Source organism: Podarcis muralis, chromosome 7 (assembly GCF_964188315.1).
Source record: "Podarcis muralis chromosome 7, rPodMur119.hap1.1, whole genome shotgun sequence".
NCBI classification, from domain to species: Eukaryota; Metazoa; Chordata; class Lepidosauria; order Squamata; family Lacertidae; genus Podarcis; species Podarcis muralis.
The window spans coordinates 35,295,146-35,316,810 of record NC_135661.1 but is presented as its reverse complement, the minus strand read 5'-3'; the positions used below and the strand labels follow the sequence as shown (position 1 = coordinate 35,316,810).

Sequence of the window (21,665 nt, the reverse complement as noted above, 5' to 3'; positions counted from 1 at the left end):
TGATTGCCGCAAGGTTACTTCTGGCCCAAAGATGGAAACAGGAAGAAATTCCAACAGTGGAAGAATGGAGAAGGAAATTGACCGAATATGCAGAATTGGACAAATTGACTGGGAAGATTCGATACCAGAAAGACCAAAAGTTTATCGAGGACTGGGGAAAATTTACAGAATATCTGAAAAATATATGTGATGCACAGACAACGCTTGTTGGTTTTGAAGAGACTCTGTGAAATAGTAAGAAATACTGCAAAAAAGAGAGTAAGAGGAAAAGGAGTGGGGAAAGGCAATATTATGTTTAGAAATGCGTCAATAAATAGAAATTTTTCGAAAGATTGACAGAGAAACTGAGGGAAGTAAAAAATTGAAGCATGAGTGTAAAATAATTTGTTGACTGTATAAAACTTGTTTGGAAAATGAATAAAAATTATTTTAAAAAACAAAACAAAGTGCAAGTAGATAAATAGGTACCGCTGCGGCGGGAAGGTAAACGGCGTTTCTGTGCGCTGCTCTGGTTCACCAGAAGTGGCTTAGTCATGCTGGCCACATGACCCGGAAGCTGTCTGCGGACAAACGCCGGCTCCCTCAGCCAGTAAAGCGAGATGAGCGCTGCAACCCCAGAGTCGTTCACGACTGGGTGTCCCTTTACCTTTACCTGACTCAGTATGAGGCAGCAACTTACACGTTCCTATAAATTAAATCTCAAAAGATCAGCCAGATATTGCATACCAAAAATAGATCTGAGCGGTCCTTCTTAAGTGAGCGAAGAAGCAAAGCCACCTTTTGTCACCATCTGTCATAAGGCATGGAAGATAATTATTCCACCCCCGCCATCCAGAGATCTCCATGCATGATACAATGCATGTTGTCAACACAGTTCAGATGCCATTGTTAAGATGCAAACTAGCACGTACCAGAGATAACATGTTCTCTCAGGGCCTGCGTAAGATATATTTTGTAGGCCTTGGGTCCTGACATCTGCCTGACACCTCTGTGGCAGCCATGACGGCCTAATCCAGACCCAGGCAGTGAAGGAAAGACTCCATGGGGTGGGGTTGTTCTGACACGATGAAAGAGGATCAAAGGGGGTGTTTTGTGATTTGGCATATCTAAATCTGATTTGCTATGCATAAGGCCACGGCCGGCCCAAGACATTTGCCACTTGAGGCAAAACAAAATGGTGCACTTTTGCCCCTCAACTCCTCCTCCTTTGCCCCCACCTGAGGTGACTGGAGGCTGCCCAAGGAAGCCCCGGTATGCTGAAGGTGGTGGAAGAGAAATAAGGTGTCCAGAGAGGAGCAAGCAGTGGCAGGCACGCTCCTCAGGGCCCTCGATCTGGTACCCCTCCTAGCTGTGCCCAGCCTGCCGCTTTAGGCAACTGCCTCACTGAGGCTAATGTGCGGCCTGACCCTGCGTGTGATGCTTTTACAACAACACTGACCTCAAAGCGACTCACACTTATCACAAAAGCATCAAAAATTAACAAATAGCCTTTAAATCAATATAACCACATCGAAACATACAACAGCATATAAGTAAGGCAAAGCCAAACAACTCAATGAACAATCCATGCCGTTCAAGGCAAACACATAATAGTTTGAAAGCAATGTATCAGAAACAGCTGCTGACTACTAGCCAGACACCAGCCGACACAGAGTCTTTGGGAAAGGGGCTTAACCACCCAGCACAGTCCCAGACAGCAGGTTCTTAGCCGAAAGGGAGGCAGGGGTGGTCTCACTCAGACCTGAACTGGAACACACACTCCACAGCAAAGCATCAAGAATTGTGTCTCAGCGTGCCCTGTCTTTTTTTCTTTCCACCTCACCTGCAGTCCCAAAATGCCAGTTGCTGGAAACCACAGGAGGCGAAAGTGCTCTTGCTCTCGTATCCTGCTTGCATCTGGTTGGCCACTGCGAGAACAGGATGCTGGACTAGATGGGCCTTTGGACTGATCCAGCAGGCTCCTCTCATGGTCTATGCCAGGTGTTGGGAATCTGTGGCCCTCCAGATGTCCCTGAACTACAACTCCCATCAGCCTTAGCGAGCATGGCTGATGGGAGTTGTAGTTTGGGAACTTCTGGAGGGCCACAGATTCCCCACACCTGTTCTGTGCCTTCACTCTGCACGTGAAGCCAATTGGGAGAAACGGGCTCTGCCTCAGTACGGACATGTCATTTATTTCCTGTTTGCTCTTGGGGAAAACTGTATGTTTGCACATAAGAGATTAGGGTTTTTATTGCTGTTTATATTGTGTGCAGTTATGAAAATGTTTAAGAAGCAACACAAGAGTTTGCCACTAAATAGGAGGTTTGTGGCCACCCCACCTGAACTCTCAGAACATGGTGTTGGGAGAAATCAAATTGATCAAAAGGAAGACATGACCGCCAATAGCACACAAATTAAGCCTTCTTTGCAAAATAGAAGTGTAAGGGTGATATCCGATTAAGTCATACTCGAAACAGGCCCAATAAAATCAATGAAAAGGTTGCATACTGCGAAGAAACTTAGGAACTTTCCCTGTACTGAGTCAGATCCTTGGTCCAATTAGATCAGTATTATCAACACTGACTGGCAGCAGCTCTTCATGATGTTGGGCAGGGAATCTTTCCCAATGCTACATGGAGATCCTGGGGATTGTCCCCGGGGCCTTCTGCATGCAAAACAGATGCCAGCCCAAGCATGGCTAATATTTCATTTCATTTTGATTTTTACATTGTCAGGGTTGGTACCTGCATTTGTCAGTTTTCCTCTGCCTTCCTCATATCTCTTCCCTTTTGCATCATGTCAACAGGACTGTTAAACTAATTATTTTGGATCATACAACACCCTGAGTGCATTACCAAGTGAGTGGTGAAGAAATTTAGTTAACAGCTAAATAAATAAAAAGCAATGTAGTTTCCGTTTTCTCCTCTTGCCGAGATAGGTCTTGGCAAATCTTTTATCTTTTCTGTAACCTTGGCAAAAGCTTTTATCTTTTGTTGCCAAACAGCAGAATCGTCTTATAAAATACGTTTGCCTAACCTACATGGATGGCAGCCAAGATAGGTTTAATCCTATGTTTAAAAAGAAATGCTTGGTGCTAGTTAGATAAAGCTGTTTAGCTTCAACCACCTTTGGACTTTGTTTAAATTTGGTTTATAGGCACAATCTGTGGCAAAGGAAGGCAAGGTTAGCATAAAGTTGACCTGCCTGGAATTTGATACTGTCTTTTGTTTTCTCTTCCTTCCATTACTCCCAAAAGCTTGAAAAACTGGCACTAGAGGGAAAAGAAGCTTTTCTTTCTACCAATCAGCCACTGTGGTGTAGTGGTCAGAGTGCTGGACTAGGACCTGAGCGACCAGGGTTCAAATCCCCACTCAGCTATGACCTTGGGCCAGTTACTCTCCTCCTAACCAGCCTCGCAGGGTTACTGTGCAGATACAGTGCTTGGAACAAACTAGTTCAGTTTAACAAAGTTCACCAAATTAGTTCAAACAACTCCTGTAAATGGTTCCCAGGCATATCGGCTGGCTGAACTGAACTTGAATTCAGTTCGTTTTGGGGTAAAACTCTGAAGGTTTTCTAGTTCTTCAAGATCATTCTCTTCTTCTTCTTCTTAATTTTTAATGCTTTAGACTCTTTGGGGCTTTAAGCTTAAAGAACCTAATTGTTGGAGGAAATAAATTAAACAATGCACATTTCACTGCACATTCATTTTGATGTTTTCTTAGTCTTCCTAAGTATAAATTATACTTCATTATGATGCTGACCTCTGGTAAGGATGATGAGCAAACTAGCCTTTGCCCCAACTTTGAAGCTGCTGAGAGCAACCATTATCCCAGCTCCTTCATGGCAACCCCTGCCATTAATCCAGCTCCAAAGCTGGGAGACAAGCTGGAGATGGTTTGAAAACTGTGTAGCACTATGAAAAATAGTTGCAGCATTTGGGACTTTTTATTTAAAGAAAAGGAGAGTATGAAGTGACATGATAGAAGTTTATAAAATTATGCAGTGAACAGAGGAGTTTTTTCTCCCTCTCTTGTAACACTAGAACTCAAGGACGTCCAATGAAACTGAATGTTGGAAGATTCAAGGCAAATAAAAAGGAAGTCCGCCCTACAGCACATGCAATAAGCTTGCTAGTCCTTCAGGTGCCACAAGGCACTTTGGTTATTTTTGCTGCAAGAGATTAACATGGCTACCCCTCTGAGGGGGAAAAACATGGTGTGCCCTATGGGGTCAGGATTATTCAGGGGTGTGTGCACACACCACACACACAAATATCCTGAGGTAGAACTACTAAATCGATCCCCCTTCGGTTGATCTTAACACCCAAAAGGGTCTGTAGGGAAGGAGGCTATATTTCAGATATTTGGGGCCTATGCTTTTAGGAACTAGCTGTGATTGTTATGAAGACATCTGTTGCCGTTCTGTGATGCTGGGTGACTCTTCTTATTTCCCATCTGTTTCGACCATTATGATGGCAGTGTGATTTGTTTCACTCCAAACAAACCACATTGTTAAGCCACGTTTCGCTATTGGCTTACCAACTGTGGTTTGTTTGGAGTGAAACAAACCATGATCCCAGGGCGTGGACATAACATTAAGCTGGGGATCATGGGGTTTCCCCCTTATGCTAGGGGAGAAACAAAGTAGAAACTATCTCCACATTCATAGTAAACCATTAACTATGATTTACAATGATGGGCAAACAAGACCACTGTTTTGCTTTGGTTGTTTTACTGTATTTTTTTTAATTGATATTTTTGTTTCCATTTCTCCTTGTTTAGAAATAAACCCAAGGTGAGTAACAAAGAACTGTGTGGGTGTGGGTGGGTGGGTGTGTATTAAAAGAATAAACACACTTTCCATAGTTCCTGTTGCCTTCATCCTCCATAACTAATTGTTTTGGTTATTTCTAAGGAACACTTAAACATTGCAGTTATACATCTCCTTTAGAAGTTGACCTTGTACACAATGCATTCTCCATAATCAAAACTGGAAGGGAAATGGCTACAATGTTAGACACTCTTACTTGAGATTAAACATAACTGAACTCAAATAAGTATGCAAAGTTTGGGACTGCATGGTTACAACCTGCAGTGCATTTAATCTGCAGCAATACTTCCATTGATTTTAGTGAGTTGCTACTACAGTGGTACCTCGGGTTACAGATGCTTCAGGTTACAGACGCTTCAGGTTACAGACTTCGCTAACCCAGAAATAGTACCTCGGGTTAAGAACTTTGCTTCAGGATGAGAACAGAAGTCGTGCGGCAGTGGCACAGTGGCAGCGGGAGGCCCATTAGCTAAAGTGGTACCTCAGGTTAAGAACAGTTTCAGGTTAAGAACAGACCTCCAGAACAAATTAAGTTCTTAACCCGCTGTACAACGTTTTACCTCTCTAAGAAAAACAAGTTTATAAGACAGTTCATGCTTTCAGGTTTATTCTAATAAGGCAAAAAATCAGATACAATTTTCCAGGATGTCAAAATAAACCAACATATAATGAATGACTCCATGCCATAAGGCTTCCATACGCCACATTTAACAGACACGAAACCACGGTTATAACCCCCACCAATTTCCTAGCAATTCTTTCAATGATTTGAGTCTGCAGTAATGGGGAAACTCAATGAATGGTTCTGAAAACATGACATTGTGGTTCAGACGTTTCTTTGGAATTTGTGCAAAATGTGCTAGGTACTCCATTACTCTTTTCTTCCCTGGCATACTCAGAAATCTATGCAAACCAAGGGGGGGGGGTCAACTGCTGAAGTTCACCAAATCTTCTCCTGGTTGTAAGGCATGTTGATGGTTTTAAGTGTCTAGACATTGTTGAAATAACTGTGGCATAGTTAGTATGTGAAAAATGCTGGAAGCAGGTATCTTTGGTGTCATGACTGCATTATAGTAGGAATTGGGAAGTGGAAACCTCTGGGCCAAATTTAACCCCTGTGGGATTCTGTCCTTGTTAGTTTCCAAGTCAGAGCCATGAGAGGCAACAAGAAAGTTGAACCTGAAGCCCACCCACCACCACTTGCTCGGGTTTTTCCTCCAGAAAATCCAATTCCTGACCATGAGTCAGGCCACTTTATTACAGTGTGCCCTGCCTTATTCTGTCCACCATATTACCCATCAATGAAAAAAGCACTGTGCAAGTAACAAATTTTACTGTACTCTGACCACCACAACCTAGCTGGAAAGGAAATATCTAATCAGTTGGTTCCTTCAAGTTTTGGAAGACTTTGAAATGGAAGGAAAGAAGGAAAGAAGGAAAGAAGGAAAGAAGGAAGGAAGGAAGGAAGGAAGGAAGGAAGGAAAGAAAGAAAGAGCAAGCTCCAAATCAGTAGACGAACTAAAACTGCAGCTCACCAATATTTCTGGCAAGGAGGTGGGAAGCAGCCTTAGCCTCCCCAGCCCTTTGCACGCTCTCTCTCTCTCTCTCTCTGAGTGTGTTCAACCCTTTTGCATCTCAGGCTATAGTAAACAGTAGTATTAATGTGCCACGAGGCTCTCTGGTGTTGTAAACATGCTTACCTTTCTGGAAGCTCTTTAAGGTGGCTTTTTTTAAAAGAAAAGGATTCGAACCCATCTGTCTGGAACTGTCAGAGCTAACAATGGAAGGGCACATTCCATGAAAGGCTCAGCATCCATGGAAAAGGCAGCAGACAGTGACTCCGCTATGGCTGCAAGCAGACTATCCTTTCAAAGCACATCTGAAGGACCTTCGTTCCCTCAAAGGATTATGGGTACTGTAATTTCTAATGGGTTGCTGGGAACAGTAACTCTGTCAGAGGCAAAGTACGGAGCCCAGAATTCTTTGAGGGAAAGCACGTGCTTTGAATGTACTCGAAAGGGATAGTGAGTACACAGCCTTAGACAACATTATTTAAACTTTTCTGCTTCTTCCCACGAGGATCAACGAGGTTCTACCTGCCCCAACTCTTCCTTCTTCCTCGCCATCTTTGAATCCTCAACAGCGGGTTAATTGAACAAGGCCTTCAACAAAGCTGTCCTACTCGTTCGTGATCATTGCATGGCAGAATTTGGAAGAGAAAGGGGTGTTTTGGCTCTCGCCAATCCCCACCTGGATTAAGGCCATAACACTCTCAAAGGAGAGAGGAAAAAGTCACACATTAAATTTGTCCAGCTGCAACCCTCTAGACCCTCATTTGGGAGTAAAACGCACTGAATTCAGAGGGACTCACTTCTGTGTGAACACGCACAGATGAAAAATCCCCTTAAGGTTCCCATTGTGAGACTTGCACAAAGGATAAACAGTATCTCAGGCTGCTAAAATGCCAGTTGAAGTAGAGGATAAAGGAGAACCAGCTGGAGTAATTTATTCAGGCTTTCAATGGGCCTTTGACAAACTCCTCACAATTAGCTACTGAAGAAACCAAGTAATCAGGGAGCGAGGTAAAGCATTACTTTAAAAAAAGGGGGGGAGGTGGAAACACAACTAGGAACACAGAAACAATGGCAAATGTTGTCACCATCAATCTGAAGATTCAAGATGTCATATCAGAGTCAAAGCTGATTAACATGTCAATTGAGAGAGAGAGAAAGGTTGCAAAATAGCCTAACCCAGAAAAGGACACATTGGATTATAGTCCCAAATAGGATTGATGGGACACAGGCACCTCCTTTCAGATGTTGCTACAGTGCTCCCACTGATGGGCTTATCTGATCTGCAAGAGCCTTTTTCGAATAAAGCAACTTATTGCATCAAGAACACTGCTGTGTGAGAACTAGCCCTCATTTAGGATAAGAGTGGAGCAATGACGCTATAGCATTTTAAACTGAATTCCTGAACATTATCAGCTTGAGGATCCACTCAACTTCAGTTGACCCTGGTCCCATGCACACCCTAAAATCCATGTAATTGCAGAATTGCATCCTGGCTCTTGGGGGGCGGGAAAACACAATCACACACACAGCAACACAAAACACATTATTCACAGATTCTTCTCAGAGTTTCCGCACTAGTAGTAGCTCATGTTTCACCACCTCCATCAAAGGGAGAAGAGCTGGAGGCAGACAGCAGCAGGAAACTTTGGAAGGGGAGACACAATCCTTTAACTCAAAAAATGTGTCTCCTCTTCTCCCTCCTATTGCTGCCCCCAGAGGTTCCTCACTGTAGAATTATAACCTGCAAACTGGGAATTTTTGTGGAGAGGGGCTGCCGGGGGTGGTGCTATTTACTGAATATGGATTACCATCTTGGGACCTTACGCAATTCTTCTGCAGACTGGGGAATCTGTATCTCACTATAGAAACCCAAGTTCATATCCCCACTCAGCCTTGAAGCCTACCCAGTGACACTGAGCCAGTTACTCTGCCTCAGGCAAACCCACCTTAGGGCTACTACAATAAATTGGGGGTGGGGTGGGGAGAGACTTAACCATTTATGCCATCTTAAGCTCTTGGAATAAGGTGGAACGTGACTTTTATTACTTAACATTTACTTTTGGTCCCATGGCAACTCTCCCAAACCTCCCCTTGCTAGCTAGTTACTTATTTCATCTGTATCCCACTTTTTTCTCCAAGGAGCTCAAGGCAGGATACTTGGCAGCTGAAGGCAGTATCCTCCCCCTCCTCATCTAATCTCCTCAACAACCCTGTGAGGTAGGTTAAGAGGCAGTGGCTGGCCCAAGGTCACTCAGTGAGCTTCATGGCCAAGTGGGTATCTGAACCCTGGTCTCTCATGTCCCAGGCTGACACTCTAACCACTGCAGTGGCTCACAGTGGCAGCAAATTTCTATTTAGAATTTCCTGTCTTGAAGCAGAGGCTCTTCTTAACCACCATATTACCACTGCAAACCTAACTCAGTAAAATGAGAATTGAAGAGCCACCTTAGCATAATAGAAATAGGCTTATGAATTAGAGCATGATGGAAGAAAACATACTCCCTATCACATTCCAACACCGATTTATATTATTCTGCTTTTTTAAAAAAAGAAAGAAAGAAGAAGTAGTACCGGTAATTACGGAACTTATCCCACAAGTATGAAGCACGCAGTTTTGTAACCAGATCTGCATATTCTCCATCCTACACTGAATAGGATGCTGTCAAGGTGACACTGTGCTGTGCAATTGCTTTTCTTTTTTTAAAAAAAACACTTTAAAAAAAGCTGGTTTAATGATTAATCCTGCTTCAGCTTTTATAAAAGGGTTTCTAATCACCTTGCGTATTACACTACAGCTTTTTAAAAAGAGAGGTATTTAAAATTTGAAGAAGGGATACTAAAACAGGGAAGAAGCCGTTTTGCCCAATTATCTCTACATTGTGCACACCAAACACACTCCAATAGGATATTTCACACTAGAATCTAGTGACTAGTTATGGACTAGTCTCATCTCATTGTGTCCAACCAGACATTACGAGCATGCATGGCTAGCACCAGCCTACATTTCCTCAATAACATGTAGTACCGTCATAGTCAACCTTAACACACCTGGAGTGCATCTTTAACCCTAAACTATACTGCATGGCACAATGACAACAAGGCCATATTGCACCACAAGCGAGTTCTTGCTACAAGGACAGGGCATGTTCTTTTCTGCCTGCAACGTTTCCCCAAGAATTTGGATCATCTTATATTGAAGTGGGCATGAAGAAAGGCCAACAACTGTGCACTTCAGAACTCTGCAGACTCCAGCAAGATGTGTTTAAGCACATGGGTGGGGGCCTCCCCCCACCTCCATAGATACTGATGGGTATCTACTGTGCCTAGATACTGCACACCCAATGATAAACCACTTCCATCCTTTGACTGTGAACTGATGCAACTTAACCACAATCAAAGGGCTGGTTTAAATTAGAGAAACTTAGTGTTGGTCTGGTCTTCTAACAGCTGTTGCTGCAGGTCCTTCAGCTTGGTGGGAAGAGCCACTTTATAGTACAGGCTCAATGGTCGGAACATCTGCTTTGCATGCAGAAGGTCACAGGTTCAATCCCTAGGGTCTCCTGGTACATCCTCATCCTTCAGCACATGTCCAGCTTGCAACTTAATCCACCTTTAAAAGGTATTGGGAAGTAGCAGAAGCTGCTGCTATGACCTGAGGGATGTGGAATGTGATCCTTTTTGTAGACTATGATGGTGAAGGTAGGTGTGAGTGGGAGGGTGGGTGGATTTCATCTACCAGTCTCACAATGGCTGCTGTAAACACCTTGCAAACCAACCTGGAATTGACTCAGACAGTTATCATCTCTATCTTATTCTCTATCTCAGGTTTCTTGGGAGCAACATATCACCATCAGAACCACAATGAACTCAAGACAGCTTTGGCCAGTTTTTGCCCCCAGTCACAAACCACTGCGTTAACATTGGCTAACATGAGGTCAAGTCTTGCGTTTGGAAACAGGTTCTAGCAAGTATTACATCCTCTCCATGCTGATTTCCTGGGTGAAGTTTGTTCTGTTATTTGTCATGAACCCTCACAAGCTTATACATCATCGTGAATCACTCACCACCTGTCCATCTGGTTTACTGTAAAAGCTACAAATTCTTTAAAAGGACACATTTGACACTGAAGGGTTCTTGTTAGTACCCTCGGAGAAAGCAATTGCTATAAGAGGAAGCTTAAACCTAGTTCTTCCTGCATAGATGAAATGTGTATGAAATAGATTGTGAATCACATGAAGTTTGTACAACTACAATTCCAAAATGAACACATGTGTAATCTACATATGCAAAGATGTGGTTTGCCTGCACAAACTCAAATGAGGCAGTTCATCTCAGAACACTGAGAACCTGCACCACTTTTATTGACTGTACAGGTTGCATGGACTGATGAAACCATATGTTAAGCCTAGAAAAGAGGAGACTGAGAGGAGATATGGTAGCCATCTTCAAATATCTCAAGGGCTGTCACATGAAAGGTTGGGTAGGACTCGAACCAATGGCTTCAAGTTACAAAAAAGGAGATTCCCACTAAACACCAGGAAGAACTTTCTGACAGCAAGAGCTGTTTGACAGTGCAACAGACTCCCCCGGGAGATTGTGGACTCTCCTTCCTTGGAGGATTTAAGCAGAGGTCAGATGGCCATCTATCATGCATGTTTTAGTTGAGATTCCTGCATTTCAGGGGATTTGACTAGAGGACCCTTGTGGCCTCTTCTAACTCCAATTCTATGATCCAAACAGGCTCGTAATGAAGATTTCTTGGAACAGAGCAAATGATGAACTCCGAAAACCCCCAGCAGTACTTAGCTAATTGAGAACCACTGTTCTAGAAGGTTTGTTGAATGGGGACAAGTACAAATAGAAATCTGCATGGAACACAGGTTGCCACTTCATGCACCCGATGAAGTGGACTGTAGTCCTCCAGTGCTTATGGCATAGCAAGTCTGTTAGTCTTTAAAGGTGATACAAGACTCTCAGTCGGTAAAAGCATGAGACTCTTAATCATGCATTTCTGCATTGCAAGGGGTTGGACTAGATGACCCTCGTAGTCCCTTCCAATTCCATGATTCTTCGATTCTTGTTGTTTCCAGTGGGTGACAGCCTTATAAATCAATGCCAGCAGTGGAGAGAGAAAAATTGTCAAACTTGAAATAGCTCTTGGAAATCATTTCCATTCAGGAAAGAAAGACTTGTTTTCAGCAATAAGAACTATGGTCTTGAAAGGCTAGGAGCACATTTTGTTCAGACAATCAGCAGCCTCCATGAAACGCTGTTCTTTATTCTGAAAATGAACACTTTGGCTGCAGTTGGCTAATTTCCCACCTTCTCTTAACAAAAGCATTACAAAAAAAAAAAAATTAAAAACCCTTTCTCCGCTGTAGTTTAGAGACACGCTCAATATCTGTAGGCTTACGAAACGCAGAGACTGCAACACCGAAAGGAAATGAAGTTTAAAAAGGGAAATGAACAGTGCCATATTGAACAGATTACAGCACAGATTGGTCAACAGATGCAGCCCGTCAGAACAGTCACTCCCTTTCACTCCTAGAAAAACCAAATGTAAACAGAGAGCAAGAGGGCATAACAATTGTGAATTATGGAATATGCTTCACGGTGACCATTTGGGGTTTCCCCGCCCTCCCCTGCTGCCAATAATGGGAAGCACCTGTATCTCAGGGTTGCCGCTGAAATGGTAACGATGAGCTGCTCATCTGTTAATGCATTTGCAAAGCCCCATTGCTTAATAAACGACAGTTTCCTGAAGGTTCTGGACATCAACCCAGAGGCAAGAAGAAGCGATTCACTAACACCCAAAAGTAATGCCAGGATTTTCATGGATATAGCATAATGTCGGATGCTGCCTTAATGCAGGTGAGGCTGCTTGCCTTTCTTGCCTAATATTGCCAGAAACTCTCTAGTCTAATCTCATCTGAGGCAGAGGACTTTCTTATCATTTGCCACCAGGCTCTTTTAAAAAACTGGCGATGCCAATGATTGAACCTGAGACCAAGTGCAAGCAAAGGAAGTCATAGTGTCCCTCCCCTCACCCATGATTTATTGACAGTCCAGGAAACAATTTAACCACAGGAAACAATGCTGAGCTGTGCCTCTGAGTGTGTGCAGAGTGCATATCTCTTAAATAACCACTGGCATCTTCTGCACCACTGAGATTAAGGGTTTTCAGCTACAACATCTCTGAGTTGTATTCAACATTATATGTACTTGGTGAAGACCTAATTCAACCACAGATCTATTAATTTCAGTAGGTCAAGCAGAATTTAGTTGGATTCAACCCTCCCCCTCTCTATATGATCAATGTCTGTACTAATAATCAGAGTAGGATGCCTGCAATGTTTGATACCTGTTACATGCCCAGTTGATGTAGGCTATAACCTTAGCACCCTTCCTTACTGGGAAGTAAGTCTTACTCAACACAGTGGGACTTCTGAATATGCTGTATAGCACGGATGGGGAAGTTGCAGCTTTCAAGATGTTGCTGCACTACAACTCCCATCATCTCTGCCACCTGCTGGGGCTGATGGGAGCTGGAGTCCAACAACATCTGGTGGGCCACAGATGTATGCAGTAGCCACCCTACTGCATACAACTGTACTGTTTAGTTTTGACCAGTTAAAAAGAAGTGCTGACATGCAAAACATTTGAAGGCATAAATCTAAAAAGAAGACTTCATGCTTTTTTCTTCAAAGTTATTTATGCAAACATTTGATCAATCGACTAAATCTTTGTTTAAATAAAGCACTCTGAAATAAGGGACGTTTACATATACAATTGACCCAGAGGAGAGATTGAACAGGGAAGATGCCAGGATTGAAGACTGCCTGAAACCTACCCTATATCTTCCCAACAGAGCTTCTGCTGTACCCACCATACATTTAAAGTGCACACCCACACCCTGGGAACTGTAGTTTGTTAAGGGTCCTGACTTTTGTAGCTCTGTAATGATTAAACTACAGTTCCCAGGATTCTTTGGTGGTTGCTCATTAGAGAGGAAGAACACTCTGGATATGCTCAGAGGCAAAGAAACATCATAAGTGCTATAAATTTTTAATCAGTTGGTTTGACTGAAAACTTCTTTTTAAAGTCAATTAAAAAGAGACTTTGTTAGCACATTATTTAAAGAGACATTATTTTTCAATGTGAATTATAAGAAGAGTCAGTGCCATCTTAGGAGAGGTGGTTCTGCTTTCATTCTCACGCAGGAGAGAATGCCTCAAATGCACCATGGAAGAACCAACCAAGAATGTTCTCCCCCCCCCCCCCTTACGGAAGGACCAGGGCCGTTCTTCTGCTCCTATGCAAGAGCATGCAGATTTCATCAAACAAGTTCTTAAACTCAACCAACAACCTTAATGTTTCTTTGATTTGAGCAATTACCATAATAGCATCAGATAATGGCCAAGATTCAGAATTTAGTATGGAGACAAATTTCATCGCAATCTTAATGCTCAGCTTGCTGGCTGTAAGCTCCATTGAAGACACAGGGATCCTTTCTCCTGAGTGTTGCATAGGACTCTACTGGGTGTTATACATTTGTGTGTGTGTATATATAAACACACATATATATATATAAACACATAGACATGCATATATGTCTCTGTGTGTATTTCATAACACAAACAATCTCAACACGTCCGAAACGTTTTGAAAGGATGCCCCTCATCTTCCACAGTTCACAAAAGAAAAGAAAAATCTCCCCAGCTACATTCCATCAGCTGCCAAGCAGATCCACCTGGGCTACTAAAAGATGCAAGGATCAAAGCCTTCCTCCCCTACTCTGCAGAGTTTTGTGAGGAGACGTGGACAAAGCGAGGGCTAGAGGTGTCTGCAGACCGTGCATGCTCAGAGGCACACTTGTTTTCTGTCTTCAGATCCTTGACTTAAAAAAAAGAGATGGGGGAAGAGGAAGGGACAACGCTACCTTTCCCTAAGCCCCTTATTCTTTTGCCCTGGAAGCCCCAACCAGCCAATTAGCGCAGCGCAACCTCTTTTTCTTCCCCGAGCGCAAGAACACCCACCAAACAAGCGACCTGGCCAGATATCTGGGGGGTCCTGCGGAGGAGGAAGGTCCGCGCGCAAAAGTTGGGAGGGGGCGTCGGCGCGTGCGCAAAGCCCTCGCGCGCCCCCCCCCCCGCCTTTTTGACGCTGAGAGAGTTAAGGGCACTTGTCCGAAGCGTCTGAGGTACCGGGCCCGCCGCGCTCAGGGCGCACGGAGCCAACAGCCCCTAAACTCACCTCTGCCGCCGCTGCTTATCCGGCCAGGGCTTCGTCGCTGTCCTCGGCTCGGGGTTTTGCCTGCGTGCGTAGGTGGGTGTGCGAGAAATAGAGGAGAGCCCAAGCCGAAGGGGTGAGTCAAAAGCGGAAAGGCGCTGCCTGCCCGACGTGCGGGTGCCGCCCCTGCCCTCTAGTGGCGTCGGCTCCCCCGGCGGCGCGGCCGCACTCCCGCCTCGCCAAGCCCGACTGCAGCGGGGCCAGAGCGGAGGGAAGGCGCGCTTCGCCTGCCTCCGTGGTGGGAACCGAGGCAGGTGCTTCAGAGGCGGGGCCTGGGGAAACCCCGCCTCTAGTTGCGCGTTGCGCGCCTGGCGATTGGCAGCCCGTTCCTTCCCCTTTCTATAAGCCCACGTGGAGCTGCAGAATGAGGTGGGGGAGCACGAGGGTCGGGGCGCAGCGGGTCTCTAGAGAGCTTGGAAATGTAGAGTTTAAGCATGGGCGTAGCCAGGGAGGGGCAGCTGCCCCCAATTAAAAAATCAATAAAAATACATAGCAAACTGACGGTCTGACCCCCACCTAACAAAAATCCTGTCTACGCCCATCGTTGGAAGGGACCCCAAGGCACCTCTACTCCAAACCCCTGCAGCAGAGAAATCACAAGGAAAGAATCCCTGATCGATGGCCACCCAACCTCTGTTTTTTATATAAAAAAAACCTCTTGAAGGATAGTCGACCACTTTCTGAGGTAGTCCCTTACATTGTCCAACAGCTCTTGCCTTCAGAAAGTTCTTCCTAATGTTTACTCCTTCATTGTAACCAGAATGCATTGGTTTGAGCAGCAGAAAACAAGCTTGCTCCATCTTCCATGTGACAGCCCTTCAGGTATTTCAAGACAGGTATCCTATCCTATCACTTCGCTGCCTTCTCCAGGCTAAACATACCCAACTTCCTCAACCTTTCCTCACAAGGCTTGGTTTCCAGACCTTTGATCATCTTAGTCACCCTCCTCTGCATCTGTCCTAGCATGTCATTTGAGGTTAAGCCTAGATCATACTGGTACTCAGCACCTGCAGTGCGTTGCCTAAGATCATCTCTGGCCAATTTATATGAAATTGTAGTCCAAAACATCTGAAGGGCACCCGGTTGGTGAAACCTCCTCTAAATAATCTTGTCCAACCCTGCAAAACATATAATTATTACTTATTTAAGTCCAGGCCTTACAGGCCTTTTGTGACTTGGTTTCGTTTCCTCTGAAAATGCATCCAAGTAGAAACACCCAGCTGCTCATATCATCCCCAGGTTAACCTCGTCCCACTGAATGCTGGTGTCTATTTAACAAAGAATCCTTTTATCTGCTGGCCTTCACAACCTGATTGAGCTCTTATTTCTGTAGCAGACATTCATTCCCATGCCCAGAAAAGGATAACCAGTCATGATCAGCTTCATTTTTAAAAAACAAAAAACCCCAAAACAGAAAAACACCCAACCAATATCTTGCTCTGAAATTTTCTTGCTCAATATATCAATAGAGCCCAGCTCTCTGGAGAACCTGGTCATATGCCTCCCTTATCTCTCAAGCCAGAACTCTTCTGTGTGGCAGGAGAGGTAGGCAGGGATGACTTATTGAGCGTCCTATTTCAAGGAGGTGTGGCAAGGTGAAACCATTTGCTTCAGGACATGGCTTCAGGCCCCTTCTGTTGCACCACCGCCAGCCCCCAGCACCCCCCCTCCCACACCACCGATACAGTGCTGTTACCCTCTCCACTGCTGCTGTATTGTGGCAGCAGTGCAGGCACAACCACAGGTGAGGATACAGTTGCTGTGACAGGGTTGGCACAGGCACAACAGAATGGGCAGGGAGGGGGCAAGGACACTGATATGTGGCGGCTGGGGACATTGGAGCAATTTGCCTACAATGACAAAACATCTCGAGCCAGCCCTGACCCTGGTCTCCTAGATTAGGCCACATCCACACCATATATTTAAAGTACAGTTGTACCTCAGGTTAAGAACTTAATTCATTCTGGAGGTCCATTCTTAACCTGAAACTGTTCTTAACCTAAAGCACCACTTTAGCTAATGGGGCCTCCTGCTGCCGCCACGCCGCCAGAGCACGATTTCTGTTCTCATCCTGAAGCAAAGTTCTTAACCCAAGGTACCATTTCTGGGTTAGCGGAGTCTGTAACCTGAAGCATATGTAACCTGAGGTACCACTGTACAGTACAGTGATACCACTTTAAATGCTCGTGGCTTCCCCCAAAGAATTCTGGGAGCTGTAGTTTATTAAGAGTGCTGAGGGCTGCTTGGAGACCCCCTTTCCCCTTCAAAGAGTTCAATCCACAGAGTAGTTTAATAATCAGTCCCTCTTCCCAGGGAACTCTGGAACTGGTAGCTCTGGGGGCTGGGAATAGGGTCTCTTAGCAAATCTCAGCATCCATAACAAACTTTAGCACCCAGGATAATTTGACAGAAGCCATGACTGTTCAAAGAGATATCATACTGCTGCGCTAAATGTTTGGTGTGATCGTGACCTTAGAATGACACCCACTGGACATGTGGCAGTCAGCTGGGTTGCCGGATACCGGTGACACATCATCTTCTCTAGAGTGCCTTCTGAATTTCATTAATACAAGCAGGAATACAAAGAACATTCATCAGCTGTTCTCCAAGCAAAAAGACAAAAACTGCCTTTGAGCCCTACTGCTCCTGCCTGAGGTGCCCTTTAGTAGGAAGGCAGGTGGTATTGATAGCCACACATAAGACAAGTCCTGCTGTGTCAGACCAAAGGTCTCTTTAGTCTGGCCTGCAGCTTCCCACAGTGCCTAACCAGATTCCTCCAGAAACCCACAAGCAGTTTGAAGGTAACAGCAGCGCCTGTGTTGTCACTCCCTGGCAACTGGTGTTCAGAGTTAAAGTGCCTCTGAAACTCAGTTATGTTCAACTTTTCACAGGCAATAGTTTTGATAGATCTATCCTTCATGGATTTGTCTGTTTCCCCCTATAATGCCAACTAAGCTAGTGACCATCGTCACCCCCTCTTGTGACTCTGACCTTTTGCCAACTTCCGTCTGTGTTTGGGCAAGGCATAAGCAGCTTAGCGGCCATTTCTTTTGCCCAGAGAACCCTAGGAAGCTATTGTAGTTTTGTGAAGGGTGGACAGGATGCTCTTGATTTCCAAAAACTGGGCATGGTCACCCATGCTCTGGCAGTGTGTGTGCATGCACAAACAGGCATTGGTTTTTAAAAACCAATCAAGCAAGAGACAGCAGTTCTACATTGGGAAGGCAAGAGGTACCAATAAAAATTGGATCAAGCCCCCTCCCTCCTTTCCCAGATAAGATGAGCAACAGCGACTTCTGACAGTCTTTGACTACATACAACCTCCACTTCCAGACCATGCCTTTCATTTTCAGGAGACCAGCTCACTGCTGTATTCCCAAGTCATTTAACAGAGCAGAGCGGATCAGAGATGCGAGATCAGAGCAAATTGGAGTGCTCATGAAACTGTTCCACTGTTTCCCAAGTGCTGGCGGAGAGCAGATCAAAGCACTAATTCCTGCTTCCAGAGTGCTTGGAGAGCATCCCTCTTCTGGTGATCTAGCTAAGAAATCTGTAGGAACACTGGGAGCTGCTTTCTTCCAAGTCAGACCATTGGTCCAATAAGCTCAGTAATGTCCACCCTGTTGGAGGCAGTATGCCTCTGAACACCAGCTGTTGAGAATCACAGCTAAGTGTAAAGCGCTATTGTAATATAGTACTCCTGAAAAGTTGCTTGCCTTCTCCTCTCCCTTTGCTGGGGATGATGTTATCAAGTTAAGGGCAACCAAAATGATCAGGGGGATGGAGCGACCCCCCCACCCAGTGAAGAAAGGTCACAGCATTTGGGCCTTTTTAGTTTATTTAAATGCAAGTATTAATAAGTATATTTGAGTGTTATAAGAGCAGTATTTTAAAAAACCTATTGTTAGGTGTACTTCTTTTCTCCAATAAATTCCTGGGGTGACGTTCTTATGTGGATCTGATGACCTTCGGCAGTAGCTCTTCAAGGTTTCTCATAGGGCAAGAAATGTAACCTATCTGAACATGCCAATAATTGAATCTAGGACCTTTCGCATTCAGAGCAGATGCTGTACCACTGAGCTATCTGGCTTCCCCATCTGGGCAGCCACAGCAGACAATAAGCTTTTGGCAAGAGTGCTGCATACATACAGCTGGTGCTGTGTTTTTGTTTTTAAAATCACCAGCACAGAGGCAGAAACTGCTGGGGGCCAAAAAAATAAATAAAAATACTTTGGGGACCAGACTTCACTCACAGGTCAGCCATTTGCCGCTCCTGCTCCAGTGGTCTTGAATCATACAGCTCTGCAATTCTATGCTTCCATGCACTTCTCAAACTACAGTTCCCAGGATTCACTGGGTGAAACAATGGCAAAGTAACACGAAGCACTGAAAGGGTTGCGATATATAGTGTTCACGGAGGGCATGCATGCATGCAAAAACAAGAAAATTACAAAGAAAGGTGGAGACACAAGAAACTATGGTTCTTATCTTCACACTGGGTTTTTCTGGTGCCAGCTCAGCTGCAGTTTCCCAGTGCAATTACCGTGATAAAGACATGGCTGTGTAGCAACAAAGCACTTATTCATATGAAGCTTGTTTAGATTAGTGAAAAAGAAAAAAGCAATTTAAGCACAAAGTGTCACTCTTTTACTAAGAACAAAAAACACCTGCTTATATTCTGACTGCGAGGGAGGAAGGAAGGAAGAAATCCAGGAAGTTACCCCTGCCCCAAAAAAACCTTTAGAAGCCCCCCCCCCCCCGAAACTTGAACTAGGCTAAATTAGATTACAAAGCACAGGAAATTGGGGTGGGTTTGGTGAATACTGAGAGGCTGTTAGGGTCGCAAGTGGAGTTCGTGCAGAATAGGAAGACTACATTTACCACAAATAAAATTCTTAGAACCAAAGGACACTGAGTGGGAGGTTTTTTTGTAGAAACTTATGTTTTCTACCCAAATAACAAAAGCTGCATTCACAAAGGAGTTAATTTTATTTTCCGAATGGTTAATTTCCACATTATATTTGAGCTTTCACATGATGTAAAAGCCACTTCTGGATTTGGGATTCAAGATGACCTTAACAGGTTGGAGAGCTAGGCAGAAACGAATAAAATGAATTTCAGTAGGGACAAATCTAAGGTTCTGCACTTAGGCAGAAAGAACCAGTTGCACAAATATAAGATGGGGGACACCTGGACTGCCCATAGTACAAGTGAAAAGGATCCACACCTTAACATGAGTCAACAGTGTGATGCAGCGGGGTGGGGGAAAGTTAATGCTATTCTAGGCTGCATCAACAGAAATATAGTGTCTCAATCAAGGCAAGTAATAGTCCTGCTCTACTCTGCCTCGGTCAGACCACTCCTGGAATACTGTGTCCAGTTCTGGGCACCACAGTTTAAGGACGATATTGACAAGCTGCAATGTCTACAGAGGAGGGCAGCCAAGACGATCGAGGGTCTGGAAACTGAGCTTTATGAGGAACGTTTGGGTATGTTTAGCCTAGTAAAGTGGAGACTGAGAGGAGATATGATAGCCACCTTCAAATATCTAAAGGGCTGTCACATGGAGGATGGAGTAAGCTTGCATTCTCCTCCAGAGGCTAGAACCCAAACCAATGGATTCAAGTTGCAAGAAAGGAAATTCTGACTAAACGTTCTGAAGAACTTTCAGACAGTAAGAGCTATTCAACAGTAGAATGGATTCCCATGAGAGGTGGTAGACTCTCCTTGTTTGGAGATTTTTAAACAGAGCTTGGATGATAATCTGTCTTGGACGCATTAGTTGAGATTCCTGCATTGCAAGGGGTTGGACTAGGATCAGTGTTTCCCAACCTTGTGCCTCCAGCTGTTTTTGGACTACAATTCCCATCATCCCTTGCCACTGGTCTTGCTAGTCAGGGATGATGGGAGTTGTAGTTCAAAAACAGCTGGAGGCACAAGGTTGGGAAACACTGGACTAGGTGACCCTCAGGGTCTCTGCCAACATGTTGGAACCTTTCCTTATAGGTGAATTGCTCCACCCCCTTGATCCTTTCCAATGCTCTTTTCTGAACCTTTTCCAGCTGTACAGTATTCTTTCGGGGCAAGGTGACCAGAACAGCAAACCATTTTATACTAAGCTAAAAACTTACTACATGCCTCAGATTCTCTCTTTTACATCCCTTATTGTCTGCTTGCAGTTTTGCAAATGCCTTCGTCCTTTGTTTTAATTTGAACGAGACACCCATTTTCTGAAGGAAGCCTTGCTTCCAACAGCTTTTCTCCTCTCGGCTTGTTATCCACACCTGCATTGTTTCGGCCCTGGTGGCCCACAGAAGATAGCAAAAAATGCTACCATGTATGCATATTATGTTGATTCTTTTGTATGGATTTTAATTGCAAGCTGTTTTGGAGGCTAATCTAGGATGGATGTGATGTGTAAAACAGGGGCAGGGAACCTGCAGCCCTCCAGATGTTGCTGGACTACAGCTTCCATCATCTGTGGGCATTAGCTGTAAGTGCTGGCGCTGATGGGAGTCAAAGTCCAACAGCAGATGGAGGGCCACAGGCTCCCCACTACAGGGAACGTAAAATAAATACTGTACTTGATTCAGAAGGCAATACAGTGGCACCTCGGGTTAAGTACTTAATTCGTTCCGGAGGTCCGTTCTTAACCTGAAACTGTTCTTGACCTGAAGCACCACTTTAGCTAATGGGGCCTCCTGCTGCTGCCACGGCGCCGGAGCACAATTTCTGTTCTCATCCTGAAGCAAAGTTCTTAACCCGAGATACTATTTCTGGGTTAGCGGAGTCTGTACCCTGAAGCGTATGAAGTGTCTGTAACCCGAGGTACCAATGTATACAGGCGCAGCATCCTGAGCCAGAGCAAGTAACTAAAAGCATGAACTGATGTCGCACTTGTGTTCTGCTTACACACACAGACTCCCCCCCCCCCCTTAATCTAAGAAGTAGCAGCAGGCGAAGTGCCCAATGCAGAGGCAAAACAGC

The 21,665-nt window shown here is 44.6% G+C and overlaps 1 protein-coding gene across 4 annotated transcripts in view; it reads right to left on the bottom strand.

Moving 5' to 3' along the window:
* The window catches only part of ADCY7 (adenylate cyclase 7), a 76,449-nt gene extending 61,528 nt beyond the window's left edge, over positions 1–14,921 (bottom strand). For 2 of the 4 annotated variants that reach the window (XM_028740188.2, XM_028740189.2), the window contains exon 1: positions 14,643–14,918. The gene's annotated coding sequence lies outside the window, so the exon portion shown is untranslated. Of the gene's footprint in view, positions 1–14,642 lie in introns of all 4 variants that reach the window. The other 2 variants (XM_028740191.2, XM_028740190.2) reach the window with 2 other exon arrangements.
* Positions 14,922–21,665: the final 6,744 nt, after the last annotated feature.